Below are 21,738 nucleotides of genomic sequence, written 5' to 3'. Positions count from 1 at the left end.
CCTCAACCCGGGAGGCAGAGCTTGCGGTGAGCCGAAATGGCGGCATTGCACTCCAGTCTGGGTAACAAGAGCGAAACTCCGTCTCAAAAAAAAAAAAAAAGAGTTAGGTGGCCATGGTGGTGCATGCCTGTGGTTGCAGCTACTCAGGTGGCCAAGGCAGGAGAATCGCTTGTACCTGGGAGGCGGGGGTTGCAATGAGCTTAGATCGCACCCCTGCACTCCAGCCTGGGAGACAGTGTAAGACTCCGTCTCAAAAAAAAAAAAAAAAAATTGCTGGCCGTGGTGGTGCATGCCTGTGGTTCCGCTGCTCAGGAGACCAAGGCAGGAGAATCGCTGGAATCTGGGAGGCGGGGCTTGCAATGAGCTGAGATGGCACCACTGCACTCCAGCCTGGGAGACAGAGTAAGACTCTGTCGCAAAAAACAGCAACAAAAAAGGCCAGGCGTGGTGGCTTACGCCTGTAATCCCAGCACTTTGGAAGGCCGAGGAGGGTGGATCACGAGGTCAAGAGATCGAGACCATCCTGGTCAACATGGTGAAACCCCGTCTCTACTAAAAATACAAAAAATTGACTAGGTACGGTGGCGCGTGCCTGTAATCCCAGCTACTCAGGAGGCTGAGGCAGGAGAATTGCCTGAACCCGGGAGGCGGAGCTTGTGGTGGGCCCAGATCGCGTCATTGCACTGCAGTCTGGGTAACGAGAGCGAAACTCCGTCTCAAAAACAAAAGGAATAAATTAGCTGGCCGTGGTGGTGCATGCCTGTGGTTCCAGCTACTCAGGAGGCCAAGGCAGGAGAATCGCTTGAACCTGGGAGGTGGCGGTTGCAATGAGCTGAGATCACACCACTGTACTCCAGCCTGGGGTACAGAGTAAGACTCTGTCTCAAAAAAATAAAAGGCCAAGGGTCGTGGCTCACGCCTGTAATCCCAGCACTTTGGGAGGCGTTGTCCGGTGGATCACGAGGTCAAGAGATCGAGACCATCCTGGTCAACATGGCGAAACCCCGTCTCTACTAAAACTACAAAAAATATAGCTGGGCACGGTGGTGCGTGCCTGTAATCCCAGCTACTCAGGAGGCTGAGGCAGGAGAATTGCCTGAACCCGGGAGGCGGAGGTTGCGATGAGCCGAGATCGCGCCATTGCACTCCAGCCTGGGTAACAAGAGCGAAACTCCGTCTCTAAAACAAAACAAAACAAAATTAGCTGGCCATGGTGCTGCATCCCTGTGGTTCCAGATACTCAGGACGCCAAGGCAGGAGAATCGCTTGAACCCGGGAGGTGGAGGTTGCGAAGAGCCGAGATCGCGCCATTGGACTCCACCCTGGGTAACAAGAGCGAAACTCTGCTCTTGTTTTTTTTTTTTTCAGGCTGGAGTGCAGTGGTGCGATCTCAGCTCATTGCAACCCCCGCCTCCCAGGTTCAAGCGATTCTCCTGCCTTGGCTTCCTGAGTAGCTGGAACCACAGGCATGCACCACCACGGCCAGCTAATTTTTTTTTTTCTTTGAGACGGAGTTTGGCTCTTGTTACCCAGGCTGGAGTGCAAAGCCGCTATCTAGACCCACCGCAACCTCCGCCTCCCGGGTTCAGGCAATTCTCCTGCCTCAGCCTCCTTAGTAGCTGGGATTACAGGCACGCGCCACCGTGCCCAGCTAATTTTTTGAATTTTTTGTAGAGACGGGGTTTCACCACGTTGACCACGATGGTCTCGATCTCTTGACCTCGTGATCCACCGGACAACGCCTCCCAAAGTGCTGGGATTACAGGCGTGAGCCACGACCCTTGGCCTTTTTTTTTTTTGAGACAGAGTCTTACTCTGTACCCCAGGCTGGAGTACAGTGGTGTGATCTCAGCTCATTGCAACCGCCACCTCCCAGGTTCAAGCGATTCTCCTGCCTTGGCCGCCTGAGTAGCTGGAACCACAGGCATGCAACACCATGGCCAGCTAATTTATTCCTTTTGTTTTTGAGACGGAGTTTCGCTCTTGTTACCCAGACTGCAGTGCAATGACGCGATCTCGGCTCACCGCAACCTCCGCCTCCCGGGTTCAGGCAATTCTCTTGCCTCAGCCCCCTGAGTAGCTGGGATTACAGGCACGCGCCACCGTGCCCAGCTAGTTTTTCGTATTTTTAGTAGAGACAGGGTTTCACCATGTTGACCAGGATGGTCTCAATCTCTTCACCTTGTGCTCCACCCGCCTCGGCCTCCCAAAGTGCTGGGATTACAGGCGTAATCCACCACGCCCGGCCTTTTTATTTTTTTCTTTGAGACAGAGTCTTACTCTGTCTCCCAGGCTGGAGTGCAGTGGTGCCATCTCCGCTCATTGCAACCCCCGCCTCCCAGGTTCAAGCGATTCTCCTGCCTTGGCCTCCTGAGTAGCTGGAACCACAGGCATGCACCACCACGGCCAGCTAATTTTTTTTTTTTGGGATGGAGTTTGGCTCTTGTTACCCACGCTTGAGGGCAATGGCGCGATCTCGGCCCACCGCAACCTCCGCCTCCCGGGTTCAGGCAATTCTCCTGCCTCATCCTCCTTAGTAGCTGGGATTACAGGCACGCGGCACCTTGCCCAGCTAATTTTTTGATTTTTTTGTCGAGATGGGGTTTCACCATGTTGACCAGGATGGTCTCGATCCCAAAATTTCCTACGTCCCCAAGTTTGCCAATGAATACGGAGCAGAAAGGGAAGCAGGTCACAGCGGGAGGTGCAGCTGTCCTGAGGCCGCCATGCAAGGCGCAAGGAGGGTCAGCCCCGAGGCCAAATGGACTGGGTCTGTCCGCTGAGCGCCCTGGGTCTGGGAAGATAGTGGTGAGCAAGCCAGATGACCCCTCACCTTCCAGAGCCCTGAGTCCTGCTGACCAAACAGGCTTACAGGCCCTTTCGCTGTCCTGGAGGCCTCTGCAGGTGCGAGGTGGCTGCAAACAGAGAGTAAAGGCACTCTAGGGTGGGGAAGTGGAGCCAGCTCTCTGAGCAGGAGACGCTGAGTACAGGGAGGAAACCACCGGAGAAGGGACACTGGGGAGGGATGGTTGGATCCTCTCCAGTATCTTTTTTTTTTATTTTATTTATTTATTTTTTTAAAGATGAGGTTTCACCAAGATGGCCAGGCTGGTCTTGAACTCCTGACCTCAGGTGATCCATCCACCTCGGTCTCTCAAAGTGCTAGCATTACAGGCGTGAGCCACCGCACCCGGTGCCCAGTATCTCTTATAGGGGACAAGGCACATCTGGAGCCTCATCACAAAGGCAAGACAGTGGCCAAATTCAAGGTCGCTGCAAAAGAGTTGCAGAAGAGAGAATAGATTTGGCATTTGGAGAAAATGGTGACAATCACGAGCACCTACGCGGGACTCTCCATGGGTGGTATCTAAGTAAGTGCTGTCTCTGCATGAACTCATTCCACCCTCCTATTAACTCATTCTGCATATGGGGAAACAGAGGCATGCAGCATTTACATCACTTGCAAGGTCTCAGGATTTGATCCGCGTGACCTGGTTCCATGGTGCAGCCTCTCAGCCTGCCCTGATGCCCGGGCTCAGAGCAAGACTCCCAGGACAGGGGTCCCAGCAGCCCTCCCTCCCTGCACAGCAGGGCACCTGTGCTGCACCGTTTCTGTCTGGGAATAGGACATTCTGACACTTTCCTGCCTCTTCCAAGGTCCAGCGCTTACTCTATACCCACCTGGGAAGGGAGGAAAGTGGGTTGAGCAACAAACTCTTCCATTTTGGGGGAGCTCAAAACCTTGGATGCTCTGAGAGCTGAAGTCCAGGGACAGCAGTGGTAGCTTCTCCTGGTGACCACTCTGCTTAAAAACTTCACCATGGCCGGGCGCAGTGGCTCAAGCCTGTAATCCCAGCACTTTGGGAGGCTGAGGCGGGTGGATCACAAGGTCAAGAGATTGAGACCATCCTGGTCAACATGGTGAAACCTCGTCTCTACTAATACAAAAAATTAGCTGGGCATGGTGGCCCACGCCTGTAATCCCAGCTACTCAGGAGGCTGAGGCAGGAGAATTGCCTGAACCCAGGAGGCGGAGGTTGCGGTGAGCCGAGATCACGCCATTGCACTCCAGCCTGGGTAACAAGAGCGAAACTCCGTCTCAAAAAAAAAAAAAAAAAAAAAAAAAAAAAAAAAAACTTCATCAGATCTGTAGCTTCAGAGCCCCCCTGGACCCCATCCCTTACCTCCACCAGCTGTGGGTGGGTCCCTGGGGTGAGGCTGTCCTCCCCACCTGCACCCCAAGGGCTGAAGGGTTAAGAGGAGACCAGCATCATTTATACAGAGGGATCCTGGGGGCTGAGGCCTGAGAAAGCCGTGCACAACCTCTCACCTTCTTCCCAGCTATGGCTAGGAGTGTCTGGCCTTGCCTGTGTCACGACCAGCCCCAAGTGGGGGTGAGGGATGAGCCCAGTCCCCAGGGGAAGCGTGATGGTAGTCTAGGTCTCATCATAGTTCTGGTAGAGGTGGATTAATTTGAAGATGATGAACCTTAAGCATCTTTCTGATCTTGCTTTAAGTAAATACTTCTGAACAACAGCAATAACAAAACAGGGTGATGGGAAAGCCGCGCTACCACCTGCATTCCACCCGAACCACGTGTCCTCCCGTCCTCCCCTGCGCCACTTCTTCCTCACTAGGTCACTGCCCCACGAGGTCTCCCACAGGAGGTTTACAAAATAGAACACAGACGATCCAGCTCCTGCCTCTCACTCTGAACTCCTCCCAAGACTTTAACACCCAGCCCTTCAAGGTCAGGCACAGCCCCTGCCCCTCACTCTGTGGGTACCTGCCAGAAAAATCCTTCTTTTTTGTAAGTGGAAGTCCCCTTCTGGCTTTTCAAATCCCCTTTTACCCTCAATCCTGTATTACAAAATTCATCCCAGCTTTCCTGTAGTAATTAACAAAAAACAAATATGTTAAATTCAATCAAAGTGAAGGTCTCGGAGAAGAAGCAGGAACTGAGTTTCCCGAAAGGCCTCACTGAGGCTTTGCTGATTTTGCTTTCCTGCGGCGTCTCTGCTTGGACCCTGGGAGCTCACAGGCCGTGTCGCGGCTCTTATCTTTAAGGACTGGTTAAAGCATGACTCCGCTTGAAAGGCACAGAGTTGGCCTTTCAAAGGTCCCGGCAGTGGGATAGAGACGCATGCGTCAAGTCTCATCTAAGTTCACATGGGCTCATCTCTCTGTCCCAACGTTATCTCCAATCTAAGACCCTTCAGCTGATCACCTGAGTTCCAGAACTGTCCCGTGCTCTCTCCGCCCTTTCCCATGCCTTTGTTGAAGACCGGTGTTCTGAGGAAACAGATGCCGTGTGGAAATGGCTCAGGTCTTTAAAGCCCTGGCCGGAGGAGTGGGGGAGGGCTGGGCTGGAGCTCAGGTGGATTTGTTAGATTGCCAGAGTGACGTGGACTTCCTCAGAGGCACGGGCCAAGGTGCGTGCTCACGCTGTCTCCTACTTTCTCTCATATTATAGACAGACAAATAGACAGATGGATAGATAGATAGACAGACAGATGATAAAGATAGATAGATAGATGATAGATTAGATAGATTAGATAGATAGGTGATAGATAGATAGATAGATGATATAGATAGATAATAGATTAGATAGATAATACAGATAGATGATATAGATAGATGATATGTAGAATAGATAGATGATAGATTAGATAGATAGATATAATATAGATAGATTAGATAGATATAATAGAGATAGATAGATAGATTAGATAGATAGATGATAGGTGATACATTAGATAGATAATACAGATAGATGATAGGTACGATAGATAGATAATACATACATAGAATAGATAGAGATAGATGATACATAGAGATAGATACATGATAGATACAGATACATAGATGATAGATATAAATCCATAGATAGATGATACATAGAATAGAGATAGATAGATGATATAGATAGATAGATAGAACCCCAAGCAGCCTCTGGCTTGGCAGGCATGTTTTCCAGCAGAGAAATTAAGGCCACTGTCCCAGTAGTGGTCTTGGGGCTCAAGGGATTTGGTCTGCGCAGCCACATGCTTCAGCCTCTGGACCCCGGGTCATCTGATAAGGTGTTCGTGTGGGGACTGGGGTGGAAGAGGCGTCTGCACAGATGTGTTTGAAATGGCTGACACATCGCCAGTGCTCAGCACCGTCAGCTGCAATCACCATTCATTCATTCTTTCATTCAGTTGTTCATCGTTCAACAAGCCATTTTAAAAATGTGCGCAGCGTACCAGAATCTCCGCTAAGCATTTAAAGAGGCAGAATGGAAGTTATTGATGGTAGTGAAATGAAGCTGGGAGTGCACGCTGAAGGCCTCCTGTGGGCTTAAAGAACATGTGGAAACCACACATTTTAAATAGGGAGGGAGAAAGGGAGAGGCTCCCGGTCCCCTGCGTAGGGACTCGTGTGCGCCTATTTACTGTAGTTGTGTGCCACTCCTGCTCACAGCTACCGCAGAGGAAGCCTTCAGCAAATGTGAAGAAAGAACAAAAGAGACACAGTGTAGAAGGAAAAGAGAAAGCAAGGGTGAGTGAGAAATTGAGGGACAGAGAAGAGAGTAGAGGAGACAGCCAGAGAGCCCACACAGCCCGGAAGGAAGGCACTGGGTGGAACCTGGCAAGAATCCGAGCCTAACCCTCCCTTTCGAATGGGCAGGACTTCATGATATTTAGTAAGCAGAGGCCTTGCTCTGTAAGAGACAGAGAACCAGGCAGACAGCAAGTCAGCATTCCAGGACCCAGAGGAGGCAGACGTGGTGGCAGGGACCTGGCCTCTGAAGGAGACCCAGGCTGCCAGAGTGGCAGGGAGTCCGGGCCTGTCCCCTGTTGGGAAGCGCTTCCTTGGCTTCTGCCCGTCCCTCTCCCTTCCACCCACCATGCTGACAAAATACTTCCTAATTTGGAAGCGTTGTTCCGGAAAAGAGCCTGCTCATTTCCTCTTAAGTAGGCGGGGAAGCACTAGCGTCCAGCAGCATCGGAACCCGTAGGAGCTCTCTCGGCAGTGCGGGGAGAGGGGCCAGTCTGTGCCATCATGAGCCGTGGGTGGCAGGCAAGCATCTCTTTTCCAAGAGAGAAAAACATCAAAGGCCTCACAAATGGTGCCCAGACTCGTTCTGCATAGAATCTTTGTGAGACCCTACGTTCTTATGATGACTGATTTTGCCTGAGAAAGAAAAAAATTTAATTTTACTCTGACATGCCAAATCAACGAATCATTTTCACATAATATTCAGGCAAAAAAAAAAGCAAACAATTTGCCGGAATATTTAAGAATCTATCCACATCTACAGCTTTTCCCGGCAGCCGCACTACGGCGGGATCCCTCCATACCGGAGCGGAGCGGTGGCGCGGAGCAGGCTGTGGACGCCTGTTTGTTTTGTTTGCTGCAGCGCAGCGAGCGTTTCTGTGGTACCCAGTCTGTGCTAGAAGTGTATGTCAGCTGTAAAGGGAACTGGAAAAATGGCCCACCCTCTGGCTGGAGAGGGGAGAGAGTGTGGGAGAAACAATGTAAGAGGTCTGCAGAACTTGACCCCTCCCAGCCTCTCCCACCTGCCAGCCTGGCCCTCGCAGTGAGATGCAGGCTGCCACGCTCATGCTAAAGCCTGGGGCAGCTGGGCTCAGCGAGGCAGGCACCCGTCGAGCGAGGAGGAACAGGGATCAGCAGTGACCCCAGTGGCCAGCAGGGAGCCAGGTGCGTGTGACAAGGACAGCAGAAGCCGTGGGTCAGGGTCAGCGAGGGTCAGGGTAGCATTTCTAGGAATTCACTCTGTTGGGTGCTGTGCTGGCTGCTTCTCACATGTTCTTTCTTTCTTACTCTCAGCACAGAGATTCCAATTGCAGCAGGATTGTGGAAGCAGCCAGGGAGGCGGAGGGGAGTGGTATCTTCTAAAAGCATATCAGTATCCATATGGTTTCAATAATAATCATAATAAACCAGTGAAAAGTAAAACAGGGCAAAAATCTTCACAGGCAGGGAACCATGTCGAGAGTCCAAGAAAGCACAAGCTTAAAAACCCTGATAGACATTGTTTTGCCCCAGCTTGGTGAGGAGGGCATGGTCCCTGCCACCACCCGCACCCCACCCCCACTCCCGCTTTGCAGATAAACCATGTGCAGGAAGTCAAGCTGGCAGGTTGAGGACAAGCTCAAGCCCAGGTGTCAGCTGCACAGCAGGGCTCCTGCTCTCCTCTGTCCTCTTCTACGAGCACCTCTGGGCTTAAAACTCAAGGAACTGGATGGAGAGAAGTTAATGGTCAGCAGCGGGTTACACCTTCTTTCATCTGCCTTTCCGTTCTTTCGATCGGTAGTTACTAGCATTCACCGGCCGTGAGTCCTCGACGTGGAGAGGCTCAGAGCCTGGCATGCACATGACCCTGAACTCAGATGCAGAGCTTCTCCCCATGACGATCTGCCTCTCACAGCAGGGTCTCCTGTGTTTCAGGGCATGAACTACCTGGAGGACCGGCGCTTGGTGCACCGCGACCTGGCAGCCAGGAACGTGCTGGTGAAGATGCCGCAGCATGCCAAGATCACAGATTTTGGGCTGGCCAAACTGCTGGGTGCAGAAGAGAAAGAATATCATGCAGAAGGAGGCAAAGTAAGGAGCTGGCTTGTAGATCAGCCAGCATTTTCCTGACACCAGGGACCAGGCTGCCTACCCTCTAGCTGTATTTCTAACTCATGCAGGGGAGGACGCTCTCCAAACATTCTGGGTGAGCTCACAGCAGCTGCTGCTGGCAGCTGGGCCAGCCGGGGTCTCCTGGCAGTGTGAGACAGAGCTGCTTTGGGAACGGGGCTTGCTGGGACAGTGAGTGAGGATATTATCCCCAGGTGATCATTAGCAAAGGTTACGTTTCAGCCTCTCCCTGGAGGACATAAACCCCCTTCAAAAGCACAACTGGGAAAGGTCACAGCCGCCTTGGTGGCCCACTGCTGTCAAGGACACCTCAGGAGCAGGAAAGGTCCCCTCGTGGCCCGAGCTCCCAGCACACTCTGTGGCTCCTGGCTGGGACAGGCAGCGATGGAGTCCTCTCCCTTCTCTGGCTTGGGTTTCTCCCAGGGACCTTCACAGCACTGAGGGATGCACGTCCCGTCAGGCCTGCGAATGCCCTCCCACAGCCATACCCCTCTGAGGTTTCACTCCGGCCTGCTCGTCTCCTAGCAGCCACCAAGCCTGTGATGCTGGGCCCTGAAAACACACACAGGCCTGGGTGAACAAGGCCACTGGGCCCCCAGCTCACCAGAGCAGCCCAGGTCCCAGAGGGTGCTGAGAAATCTACCGGAGCAGCCCTGAACTCCGTCAGACTGAAATCCTTCTTGCCGGGAAGAGGCGCCAGGCCTGGGGGATGGGCCACAGGGTGACCTGGGTCCCCTGTGTGTGTCACTTGTAATTGGGTCCAGAGTGAATCACCTTTTTCCAACAGAGGGAAACTATTCGTTGCCTTATTGCTTTATCTCTCACCATCCCAAGGTGCCTATCAAGTGGATGGCATTGGAATCAATTTTACACCGAATTTATACCCACCAGAGTGATGTCTGGGGTTATGGTGAGTCGTCATCCTGGTGCTAATGAATCTGTACTGAGGCCGAGCTGGCTTTTATTATTAGCTAATTTACATTATATGCTCTGACATGCAAGTATTTTCTTTCGAGATAATGACTAATGGTAATGTAATCGTTGCTGTCTATCTGTTGCACTGAGAAAGCACGGCAGAGGAAGAGTCCAGCTGCCGTCTGAAAGTCACTGGAGACTGAGATGAGCTGGTCTGGCAGGGAGCGGGCAGGGGAGGGAGAGAGCTTAGGAAACACCTCTCCCTGCAACGCCCAACCAAACTTGACCCGTTGCCATGAATGTGATGTGAACTAGAGGGAGGTGACAGAAGACGCTTGGTGGGGAATAGTTCCAGTAGAGAATGAGGCTTACGACGAACTGCCTGTGGCCGTTGTGACAGCCCTTGTGTGTCAGAGAGACCGTCTTGACAAGCACACTGAGCACATGTGTAGGGGAGAAAGACGAAAGGGAGCTGGCCCTTGCTTCTTGCCCTCAGGAGGACCACCTGGTCGGGACCTGGGGGGTCTGTTCCTCTTCCAAATCCCAGCGCACACCTGTACACCTGTCCTCACCAGGGCCCCTCCTTTCACCCGGCCCTGGGTCCCTGCCCTGTCCTGAGCCTGCAGGGACCTCCCCTGTTGAGAAAGTGTTGCTGACACATTGGTCTCTGACCGCTGTGCCAGGCATGTTCCGCACTTGGTCCCTGAATTTCAGCCAGCAGCTTACTGAAAGGCTGAAACCCATGAACCTACCCTTTTATTGAGGAAAGTCAGTTACCCCGAGCCATCTACAGCGACAGGAGTGAGGGGGAGTCAACTCACCTCTCTAGAAAAGTATATTGAGAAGAACACTATTGAAGGGAACTTCCAAGAGTAATTTAGTCAGTACCACAAAAGCAAAATTATTCAAGGTATCGTCCTTTTTTATTTAGTATTTTTTCTTTTTCCTATAGCATTACTAACTTTCTGATTTGCCAAATACACACATATTTTTTAATTTCCTGAGTCTTTATCTCTTCTGTTAAAATGTAAGATTTATGATACAAAGTCCAAGATCTGTGTCCATGAATAAGAAGTTCGGTGTGTGCCTGTGAGCTGAGGTGCCTCGATTAATGGAACAGACAAGGAAATAAAGGTCTGCTGATGCGTTGTTATTTTCAGCCATTTTCAGCATGTATCTCGTCTCCAGGAGGGAACTCTGGGGTCCGGCCCCAGCCATTTCTCTTGTCTCCGTGCAGCCGGCCCCTCCCTCCCCAGGCACAGCCTCCTGCTGGTGTCCCCTCTTCCATCTCGCTCCCCCTCATCTATGCTCCAGACAGAGGCCACATCTGTTTTTTTTAACTTTATCAGACTTTTCCTTCTCTGCTCAACATCTGTCTTTGGTCCTCCAGGTATGTTCAGATGAAACCTGAGTGCCTGGCCATGACTGATAGGATGCCAGGAGTCTGGCCCTGGCACCTCTCCCGTCCGTGCGGTCCCCCTCCCCTCACGCTCCAGGCACAGCCCGTGAGTGCCAGCGCACGGCCCACACTCCACGCACAAATGGAAGCCCTCTCAAATCCAGTGGGTTGGTGCCTTGCTGTGGTCACACCCATTCTCAGGAAGTAGAATCCCACTGAGAACCTTGGGTGTTTTCAGTATCATTGACGCTGCCACGGCAGAGTCTCATCGCTGGCCTGGGGAACCCACTGCAGCTACCACACATGAGCCTGAATTTTAAGTCTAAAATTCATATCCTGTTTTCTCTCGTCTCTAGTCAAGGCAAATTATTCAATTTAATAAATTGGGGACCTAGTGTGTTGCCAGCAAAGAGCTAAAAAGAGAAAATTCACACCACCTTTCAGTCTGCTGTCCAACCAACACCCGCTGCACAGGCTCTCCTCCCTCTCACCATTTGTTCCAAAACCTGATAACCTGTCTTCCCACTAGAATTCATCATGGGTGTTTAAAAACCTAGTTAAATAGTAGTTGCACTGACTGCAGAGATCTGGAAATGAGACTGTCTTTGACAGGTCCATATTGACTATGTGATGGGGGCAGGGGACGACACAAGAATCTATTTTCTTGCCCCCAAACCCTTGCTTTTCTTCCATTGTCAAACTTGCATTCTGTGTATCCATTCAGGTGGTTCTGTTTGGGAATGGCCTCCGTTACCCAGAGATGGGAGGGCCGTGAGAACTTGGGGTTGTCTGAGAAAACATTGATTCTAAAATTACCACTGCTCTCACTTGCTTTTAACCCTCATGGTCGTTTGATTTTGCAGGAAAAATCGGGTTCTTATTCTATGCTTGTTCTTTTATTGTGGTTTTGTATTTTTGAGGTTTTAGTACCTGTCATTTTTTTAATTTTTATTTTAGGTGCAGGGGTGCGTGTACAGGTTTGTTACATAGGTAAACCTGTGTCATGGGGGTTTGTTGTACAGATGATTTCACCACCCCAGGGTTAAGCCTAGTACTCATTAGTTATTTTTCCTGATCCTCTCCCTCCTCTCACCCTCCACCTTCCCACAGGCCCCAGTGTGTGTTGTTCACCTCTATGGTCCATGTGTTCTCGTCACTTAGCTCCCACTTATAAGTGAGAACACGCGGCGTTTGATTTTCTGTTCTGCATTAGTTTGCTAAGGATGATGGCCTCTAGATCCATCCATGTTCTTGCATAGGACATGATCTCATTCTCTTTTGTGGCTGCATAGTGTTCCATGGTGTGTATGTACCACATTTCCTTTATCCAGTCTGTCATTGATGGGCATTTAGGTTGATTCCGTGTCTTTGCTATTGTAGATAGTGCTGCAGTGAACATACACACGCATATGTCTTTATGGTAGAATGATTTATGTTCCTTTGAGTACTGGGATTGCTGGGTCAGATGGTAGTTCTGTTTTTAGCTCATTGAGGAATTGCCACACTCTTTTCCACAACAGTTGAACCAATTTACATTCCCACCAACAGTGTAAAAAGCATTCCTTTTTCTCCACACCCTTACCAGCATCTGTTGGGTTTTCTGTACTCTGCAATAGTAGCCATCTGACTGATGTGAGATGGTATCTCATTGTGGTTTTGATTTGTATTTCTTTATTGATCAGCGACGTTGAGCTTTTTTGTATATGCTTGTTGGCTGCATGTATGTCTTCTTCTGAAAAGTGTCTGCTCATGTCCTTTGCCCACTTTTAATGGGATTGTTTGATTTTTTTTCTTGTAAATTTGCTTAAGTTCCTTATAGAAGCTGGTTTAGACCCTTGTCAAATGCATAGCCTGCAAAAATGTTCTCCCATTCTGTAGGTTGTCATTCACTCCAATGAGAGTTTCTTTTGCTGTGCAGAAGATCTTCAGTTTACTTGGATCCCATTTGTCAATTTCTGCTTTTGTTGCAATTGCTTGTGGTATCTTCATCATGAAATCTTAGCCCATTACCATATCCAGAATGGTATCGCCTAGGTTGTCTTCCAGGGTTTTTATAGTTTGGGGTTTTACATTTAAGTCTTTAATCCATGTTGAGTTGATTTTCGTATATGGTGTAAGAAAGCGATCCAATTTCAATCTTCTGCATGGCTAGCTAGTCATCATTTACTGAATAGGGAATCCTTTCCCCATTGCTTGTTTTTGTTAACTTTGTCAATGATCGCATGGTTGTAGGCATGCTGTCTTATTTCTGGGCTCTGTATTCTGTTTCATTAGTCTCTATGTCTGTTTTTGTCCCAGTACTGTGCTGCTTTGGTTGCTATATCCTTGTAGTTTAAAGTCAGGTAGTATAATGCCTCCAGCTTTGTTCTTTTTGCTTAGGATTGCCTTGGCAATTCAGGCTTTTTTTTGGGTTCCATACACATTTTCAAATTGTAGTTTCTAGTCCTGTGAAGAATCTCATTGGTAGTTTTATAGGAATAGCATTGAATCTATAAATTACTTTGGGCAGCACAGCCATTTTAATGATCTTGATTATTTCTATCCATAAGCATCGATTGTTTTTCCATTTGTTTATGTCATCTCTGAGATCCTTGAGCATGTTTTGTAGTTCTCATTGTAGAGATCTTTGACCTCCCTGGTTGACTGTATTCCTAGGTATTTTATTCTTTTTGTGGCAATTGTGAATTGAATTGGATTCCTGATTTGACTCTCAGCTTGACTGTTGTTGGCATATTGGAAAGCTAATGATTTCTGTACATTGATTTTGTACAACTGAAACTTTGCTGAAGTTGTTTATCAGCTTAAGGGGTTTTGGTGCCAAGACTGTGGGGTTTTCTAGTTATAGGATCATGTCATCTGCAAACAGGGCTAGCTTGTTTTCCTCTCTTTCTATTTGGATGTCTATTATATCTTTCTCTTACCTGATTTATCTGGCCAGGACTTCCAATACTATGTTAAATAGGAGTGCTGAGAGAGGGCATTCTCATGTCAGTTTTCAAGGGGAATGCTTTCTGCTTTTGCCCGTGCAGTATGATGTTGGCTGTGGGTTTGTCATAGACGGCTATTATGTTGAGGTATGTTCCTTCAGTACCTAGTTTATTGAGAGTTTTTAACATGAAAGGGTGCTGAATTTTATTGAGAGCCTTTCCTGCATCTATTGAGGTGATCATGTGGCTTTTGTCTTTAGTTGTGTTTATGTGGTGAATCACGTTTATTAATTTGCATATGTGGAAACACCCTTGCATCCCGGGGATAAAGCCGACTTAATTTTGGTGGATAAGCTTTTGATGTGCTGCTGGATTCGATTTGCCAGTATTTTGCTGAGGATTTTTACATCTATGTTCATCAGAGACATTGACCTGAAGTTTTCGTTTTTGTTGTTGTATCTCTGACAAGTTTGGTATCAGGATGATGTTGGCCTCATGGGATGAGTTAGGGAGGAGTCCCTCCTCCTCATTTTTTTGGAATAGTTTCGGTAGGAATGGTACTACTCTTATGTACATCTTGTAGAATTCGGCTGTGAATCCATCCAGTCTTGGGCTTTGTTTTGGTTGGTGGACTATTACTGATTCAGTTTCAGAGCTCATTATTGGTCTGTTCAGGGATTCAGTTTCTTCCTGAGGTTTTTATTTTTATCGAAAGGAACATAAGCTTTTTCATTTCCAGTTTTTTTTTACGATCTGAAAATGTGCAGTTTAAAACTTTGTTCAGAATCTGCATCTTCCTCCTTCTGCAGATACAGGGCGGGTGACTGAGTGTATGTCCTCAGTCACCTTCCCTGAGCGACCTGTGTCTGGAGCATGATAACACTTATGCTAGTACAGTTACTGTTGTCTTTATTTTTATTACCAGTGTTTACCATTTATCAGTCACTTACTATTTGTTGGGCATTGCGCTAAGCATTTCAGTTATATTATCTTATTAGGTCCTCACAGCCATCCTGTGAAACAGATACTGTTATTATCCCACTTTATAGAGAGGTAAACTGAGGCTTCCAGCACTGAAGCAAATTGCCCAAGACTACAGAAATGTAGGTTTCTAAACATCAGAAAACAGTAACCAGTACTGATGACTAGAGCAAGGCATTCTGATCGTTCATTCATGATGCCACTGCCTTCTTCTCTGGCTTCATCCTCTCAGGGGTGACCGTCTGGGAGTTGATGACCTTTGGATCCAAGCCATATGATGGAATCCCTGCCAGCGAGATCTCTTCCATCCTGGAGAAAGGAGAGCGCCTCCCCCAGCCACCCATATGCACCATCGATGTGTACATGATCATGGTCAAATGTGAGTGACCCGTGGGTGGGGCTGTCCACACTACCTCGCTGGGCCTTGATGACTGCTCTTAGCCAAACAGCTGAGGCCTTTGCATCCCTGGAGAAATGTCATCACATTACTTAAGGCAGGCACACAAATCCAGAAACATCTGTAAATACCCCTTCAAGCATTCTTCTAAAAGGTACTTCCTGACTCATTGGGCAGTGTGACCTGACATCTGCCCATGTTTGCAAGCAAATAAATAAAACTAAAGCCTTCCGCAAGCCATTACACCAAAATATTCTGTTCTCTGAGTTACTCAATGAAATACCGAGTTGCCCTGTATTTTGAAGCCTGTTACCAGAGAGACTGTTTTTAAATGCTTGACGGTGAGTAACAACATGAGACTAATAGAATCAACATTTCTGCTTTGACTTAAACCTTTCAAACCAGTAGATTTGTGTGAAGTCCTCTGCAGTGCGGCATTTAAACATTTTCATCCAGATAAGAGTGTGTAATTTGACTGATGCTATTATTCTACCTGATTCACAAGTGCGGTGCGCTCCGAAGGTAGCATTACATGTGATAAGCATTTGCAAAAGAAAGCTATATAAGGAATATGACAGAGCCAAGGGAATGTAAATATTAATGCCTTTCTGAACTCTAGACCACAGAGTTAATCTTTTTTAACTTCCTTGGTTTGGGCTGAGGAAGCTGTGATCCAGAGACGCCACGTGATTTGTCTAAGGTCACATAGCAGTCTGGCCTAAAATACCTTGACATCCTGCGGATGGAAAATAAATGTGAACCCTCAAGGCGCATGAGGATTTCCAGGCAGTAGCTGTACCTCCAGCTTGTTTAATCTGGATTTAGCTTGCTGTGTAGTCACATGCAGCAGCACGCTTCACAGTGTGTCCTCCGGTGGAAGTTGCCAGCACAACCAGCCCTCTCACTTGCATGCGCGCCCACTGGGTATGTGCTGTACTAGAGGCGCTGGGGCACAGGCCCATCCCAACCCCAAATTCTTTAAAGCCTGTTTTTCTACATTGCGTCTGGTTTCCTGCCGGAAGGAATGCTGAGGGTGGGTGTGAGTGAGGGCACCCTGCAGTCAGCAAATTGCACAGACCCACACTGCTGCATCCCGTCAAGCTGCAGCACAGGAAGCTGACCCCAGGAAGAGCGGGCAGAGAAAAGCTCCAGGCCGTTATTGTTAGTCTAATTCAAATCTTCGATGCTGGCATGCTCTTGGGCCTTTCATCACTTATCTGATGGAAGTGTTGCACCACCAATGCCTTCTTTATGCAATGCCGTGTTTATCATTGCTTCCAGGGTTCTAATTGCACCGTTTCTCCTCATTCCTTCCCCAGGCTGGATGATAGACGCAGATAGTCGCCCAAAGTTCCGTGAGTTGATCATTGAATTCTCCAAAATGGCCTGAGACCCCCAGTGCTACCTTGTCATTCAGGTACAAACCTCAGTCTGTCCTTCCATTGGGAAGAGTCCCTGTAATGAGCATCCAGTGTCACTGTGCTCTGTCATGTGCCAACCGGCCTCCCTGTGTCCTCAATCATGTTAATAAACCCTCCAGTGCATTAAAGCAACCCTTAGTTAAGGTGCAGGCCGCATTGTGAACTAAGCAGGGTCCGTGGGTGGTGCCCACCCAACTCCATCTCCCACTCACCATCTGAACTCTCCTCCTACCACACTCATCCTCACCATCCAGCTAGCCAAAGCCTCAGCTGGGTCTAACAGACAAGCATGGTCCATTGAGCTTTGGTGCCAAGCGGACCTGGCTTCACACCCCTGACTCTCCACTTCACCCCATCACCCAGGCAGCCCATCCACCTATCTCCTTCCATAACACAGGAACACCAAAACCAAGCTCCCAGGATTGTCTCAAAGATTCAATAAAAAACGTTGCAAAATATACTGCCTAGCACCTCACTGCAAGGTACACACTCGAATGCTGTCGCTTCTTCCATTTCTGTTCCCTCAGAAGCTATTTGCATCTCACGTGGGGTCTTACAAGCATCAAAGGATAGTTGATGTTTTATTTTAAGACACCCACATTCCATGAGGGGAGGGAGCTATAATTCAGACAACCAAGGGGGATTTCATTATAACAAAATTGGCAAACACACAGCCACCGGCTGGCAATAGACCCCTGCTCCTATAGCCAAGAAGTGGAATAGCATCTCTACGGGCCATTCTAATAGCCTCAAAATCTCTGCACCAGGGGGATGAACGAATGCATTTGCCAAGCCCTACAGACTCCAACTTCTACCGCGCCCTGATGGATGAAGAAGACATGGACGACGTGGTGGATGCCGACGAGTAACTCATCCCACAGCAGGGTTTCTTCAGCAGCCCCTCCACGTCTCGGACTCCCCTCCTCAGCTCTCTGGTATGAAACCCGCCCTCCCCCTCTCGCTTTGTCTACTCATTTGAACAAATTGACTTTTTTTTTCTGTTTGAGACAGAGTCTCGCTCTGTCACCAGGCTGGAGTGCAGTGGCACGATCTCGGCTCACTGCAACCTCCTCCTCCCAAGTTTAAGCGATTCTCCTGCCTCAGCCTCCCGAGTAGCTGGGACTACAGGCGTGCACCACCACGCCCAGCTAATTTTTGTATTTTTAGTAGAGACGTGTTTTACCATGTTCTCCAGGATGGTCTCAATCTCTTGACCTCTTGATCCGCCTGCCTCAGCCTCCCAAAGTGCTGGGATTACAGGCATGAGCCACCGTGCCCAGCCTGAGCAAACTGAATTTGGGAAAATAACAACCATCTAGTGAAACTTGCATGGAGACGAAGTCAATTTTAACCGAATGGTAAAATCAAAATGAAAATGAATTAAGTGTATTAATTATTTTGTTGCATTGCAGCAACTTGATTCTAAGCCTTTTAGGTCCACTATGGAACAGAATTAAAAAGTAAACCTAGTTGTTCTAAAACTAATGATTAAGACAAAAATTAAACAACTTCGCGATATACCCTCCGTGAGGCGCACCTTCTGCATTCAGGAAAAGTGGATGAGCTATGGTACAAGCATTCCATGGGCAACTTCTCTGTTTTATGTTGTATTTTTCAGAGTGCAAACAGCAACAATTCCACTGTGGCTTGCATCGATAGAAATGGGGTATGTATGAACACCCAAGCCAGATTTACAGCTCTGCACTACGGCTCTACTATACAAAATGCCTTAACCTAAATCATCTTAACCCAGATAATCTTGAGTTTTCTTCCTGGGTGGGTTTTTCCCTGCACAGCCGCCATGCCTCACAGTGCGATTCGGAGTGCGGCTCCCGGACCAGCAGTAGCATCGCCTGGCAGCTTGTTGGAAATGACATTTTTCAGGCCACTGCCCCAGATTGACCAAATCAGGACCTTTAGGGGTTGCGCCCATAGTCTGTGTTTGAGCCACCTTCCAGGTGACGCGGATGCTCCTTCAACTGAAATGTGAAGAAGTTAAATATAATATAAAATTCAGTTTCTCACACACGTGAAGTGTCCAGTAGCCACAGGTGGCTAGTGGTGACCGTATTGAAGCACACCACCCTCACTGTGGAAAGTTCTGCTGGACAGCACCCAGCATGGCCCTGGGCCCCGCTCCCACAGCCCAGCCTGCAGCCCAGTGGCACGGGCACCCCCTAGGGTGCAGACTCTTAGGCCTGCCCCACCTACTGATCAAAAGCTGCATCTCAAGGAGATCTCAGCTGACTTTTGCACACACTGCAGCTGGAGCCGCCCTGAATGGAGTAACCTTCCCTCGTTTCCTCCTGCAGCTGCAGACCTGTCCCATCAAGGAAGACAGCTTCTTACAGCGATACAGCTCAGACCCCACAGGAGCCTTGACTGAGGACAGCATAGATGACTCCTTCCTCCCAGTGCCTGGTGAGTGGCTTGTCTGGAAACAGTCCTGCTCCTCAGCCTCCTCAACCCACTCGGCAGCAGCCAGTCTCCACCACCCAGTGCCCAAGCCAGGTGCTTCCTCCGGCATCTCCAGAGGGAGAAACAGGGCCGATTTGCAGACACGAAGAGCCTAAGGAGCAGAGAGACGCATGGCCAAGCCGCACGAGCTCTTGGTCATGTCTGGGTTGTTTGCTCTAGTTCTGTTCTAAGAATGAATCGGCAAATTTTCTAGATTATGAAGCAAACCACAGACATACGTGTGTGTGTGTGAGTGTGTGCATGATGTATCTCTGTGTATGTGTATGTGTGTGTGTGACAGATTTGATCCCTATGCACTCTGCCGGCTCCATTATTGACCTGCGAAGCATATATTTAACTAATTAAATATATGTTAATATTAATAAATATTAAGCTTTATCTAGATACAACCTGCTAACACACATACACACACATACACACACCCCACACAGACCTCACAGACACATTCACATATACACACACACCCTACACCCACATACACACACACCACACATACACACATTGCACCACACTCACATACCACATACACATATGTATGCACACATACACACCCACACCACACACACATACACACCACACACACATGTACACACACACCACACACACATACCACACACACCACACACACCCCACATATATACCACACACATACACACACCAGACACATACCACATACATACACACCACACACATACACATATACACACCACATATATACACACACACCATATACCACACATACATACACATACACCACATATGCCACATACAGACATGTACACACGCTACATACACATACATATGTACACATATACACACACACCACACACACATACACACACACCACGCACATACACAGACACACATACACACACTGCACATACACATACCACACACCAAACACACATACCATACACACACCACACACATACACATATACACACCACATATATACACACCTACACCATATAATACCACACATACATACACATACACCACATATACTACATACACACATGTACACACACTACATACACATACATATGTACACATATACAACCACACCACACACACACATACACCACACACGTACACACACACCACACACACATACACCACACACGTACACACACATCACGCACATACACACACACATACACACACTGCACATACACATACCACACACCAGACACACATAACATACACACACCACATGCATACACACCACACATACATGTACAGACACATACATACACACATACACACACTCCTCAAGCAGGCTATTCTCTGATAACCTTAAATTTACAACAGACACGTGTCCATTACCTTGAGAAGTACAGGAAAGAACCCACTTTCCTTTCTAGCAGCAGCAAGAGGGTCCTCCCAAGGCTCCTGCTCCCTGTAGTAAGTCGCCTTGTTGAAGACATTCACAGGGTTGGGAGCCTGGGGCTCCTGCATGGGATGGTGCTTTGCTGATTACTTCACCTCTGATTTCTTTTCACTTTCAGAATACATAAACCAGTCTGTTCCCAAAAGGCCTGCTGGCTCTGTGCAGAATCCTGTCTATCACAATCAGCCTCTGAACCTTGCGCCCAGCAGAGACCCACACTACCAGGACCCCCACAGCACCGCAGTAGGCAACCCCGAGTATCTCAACACTGTGCAGCCCACCTGGGTCAGCAGCGCAGTGGACAGCCCTGACCACTGGATCCAGAAAGTCATCCACCAAATCAGCCTGGACAACCCTGACTACCAGCAGGACTTCCTTCCCAAGGAAGCCAAGCCCAACGGCATGTTTAAGGGGCCCACAGCTGAAAATGCAGAATACCTAAGGGTCACGCCACAAAGCAGTGAATTTATTGGAGCGTGACCACAGAGAATAGCACCAGGCCTAAAAATCCAGACTCTTTCAGCACCCAGGACCAAGCGCAGCAGGTCCTCCATCCCAACCGCTATGCCCGCGTTAGCTGTCAGACCCGCAGACTGGCTTCCCCAGCGTTGACACTGATCAGTCAGGAAGTGCTTCCACTTGGGGCGCACTTGGCAAGTGGCAGGTGCATTCCTTTCTTTTCAAACTGTGAAGCTTTTACAGAAAGGCATCCAGCAAGAAGTTCTGAGCAGAAGTTTATCTTTCAAGGAGGTATATTTGGAAAAAAAAAAAAAAAGTATGTGTCAGGATTTTTCTTGATTGGGGATCTTGGAGTTTTTAATTGTCACTGTTGATTTTTACTGCAGTAAGCTCTTCCAACAGGGAAGACACTTGCTGGTAGCACTTGCTGCCTTGAGTTCATCCAGGCCCAACTGTGAGCAAGCCGCACCGGCCTCAGGTCTCCAGCAGCGACTTGATTCCAGCGGTTCCCCTCACGGCTTCCACCCCCCAACACTAAAGGTCCAAGAATCCCTTCATGGCCCCAGCAGGCCGCATCGGTACTGTATCGCGTCATGGCAGATACAATAGGATAAGCCACTCTGTCCCTTCCTGGGCAAAGAAGAAACAGAGGGGATAGAATTCTTCATTAGACTTACTTTTATAAATACGTCTCCACGGTACTCACTCCCCGCTGGTTGACC

At 48.7% G+C, this 21,738-nt stretch overlaps 1 pseudogene; it reads left to right on the top strand.

The window, feature by feature from the left end:
- The first annotated feature begins 7,992 nt into the window (after nt 1-7,992).
- LOC135272863 (epidermal growth factor receptor-like) lies at nt 7,993-21,302 on the top strand (annotated as a pseudogene).
- The last annotated feature ends 436 nt before the right edge of the window (nt 21,303-21,738 follow it).

Source organism: Aotus nancymaae, unplaced genomic scaffold (assembly GCF_030222135.1).
Source record: "Aotus nancymaae isolate 86718 unplaced genomic scaffold, 86718_ANA_hifiasm-v0.15.2.pri h1tg000139l, whole genome shotgun sequence".
Lineage (NCBI taxonomy): Eukaryota > Metazoa > Chordata > Mammalia > Primates > Aotidae > Aotus > Aotus nancymaae.
The sequence above is the reverse complement of the archived record's forward strand: the minus strand, read 5'-3'. Positions and strand labels throughout refer to the sequence as shown.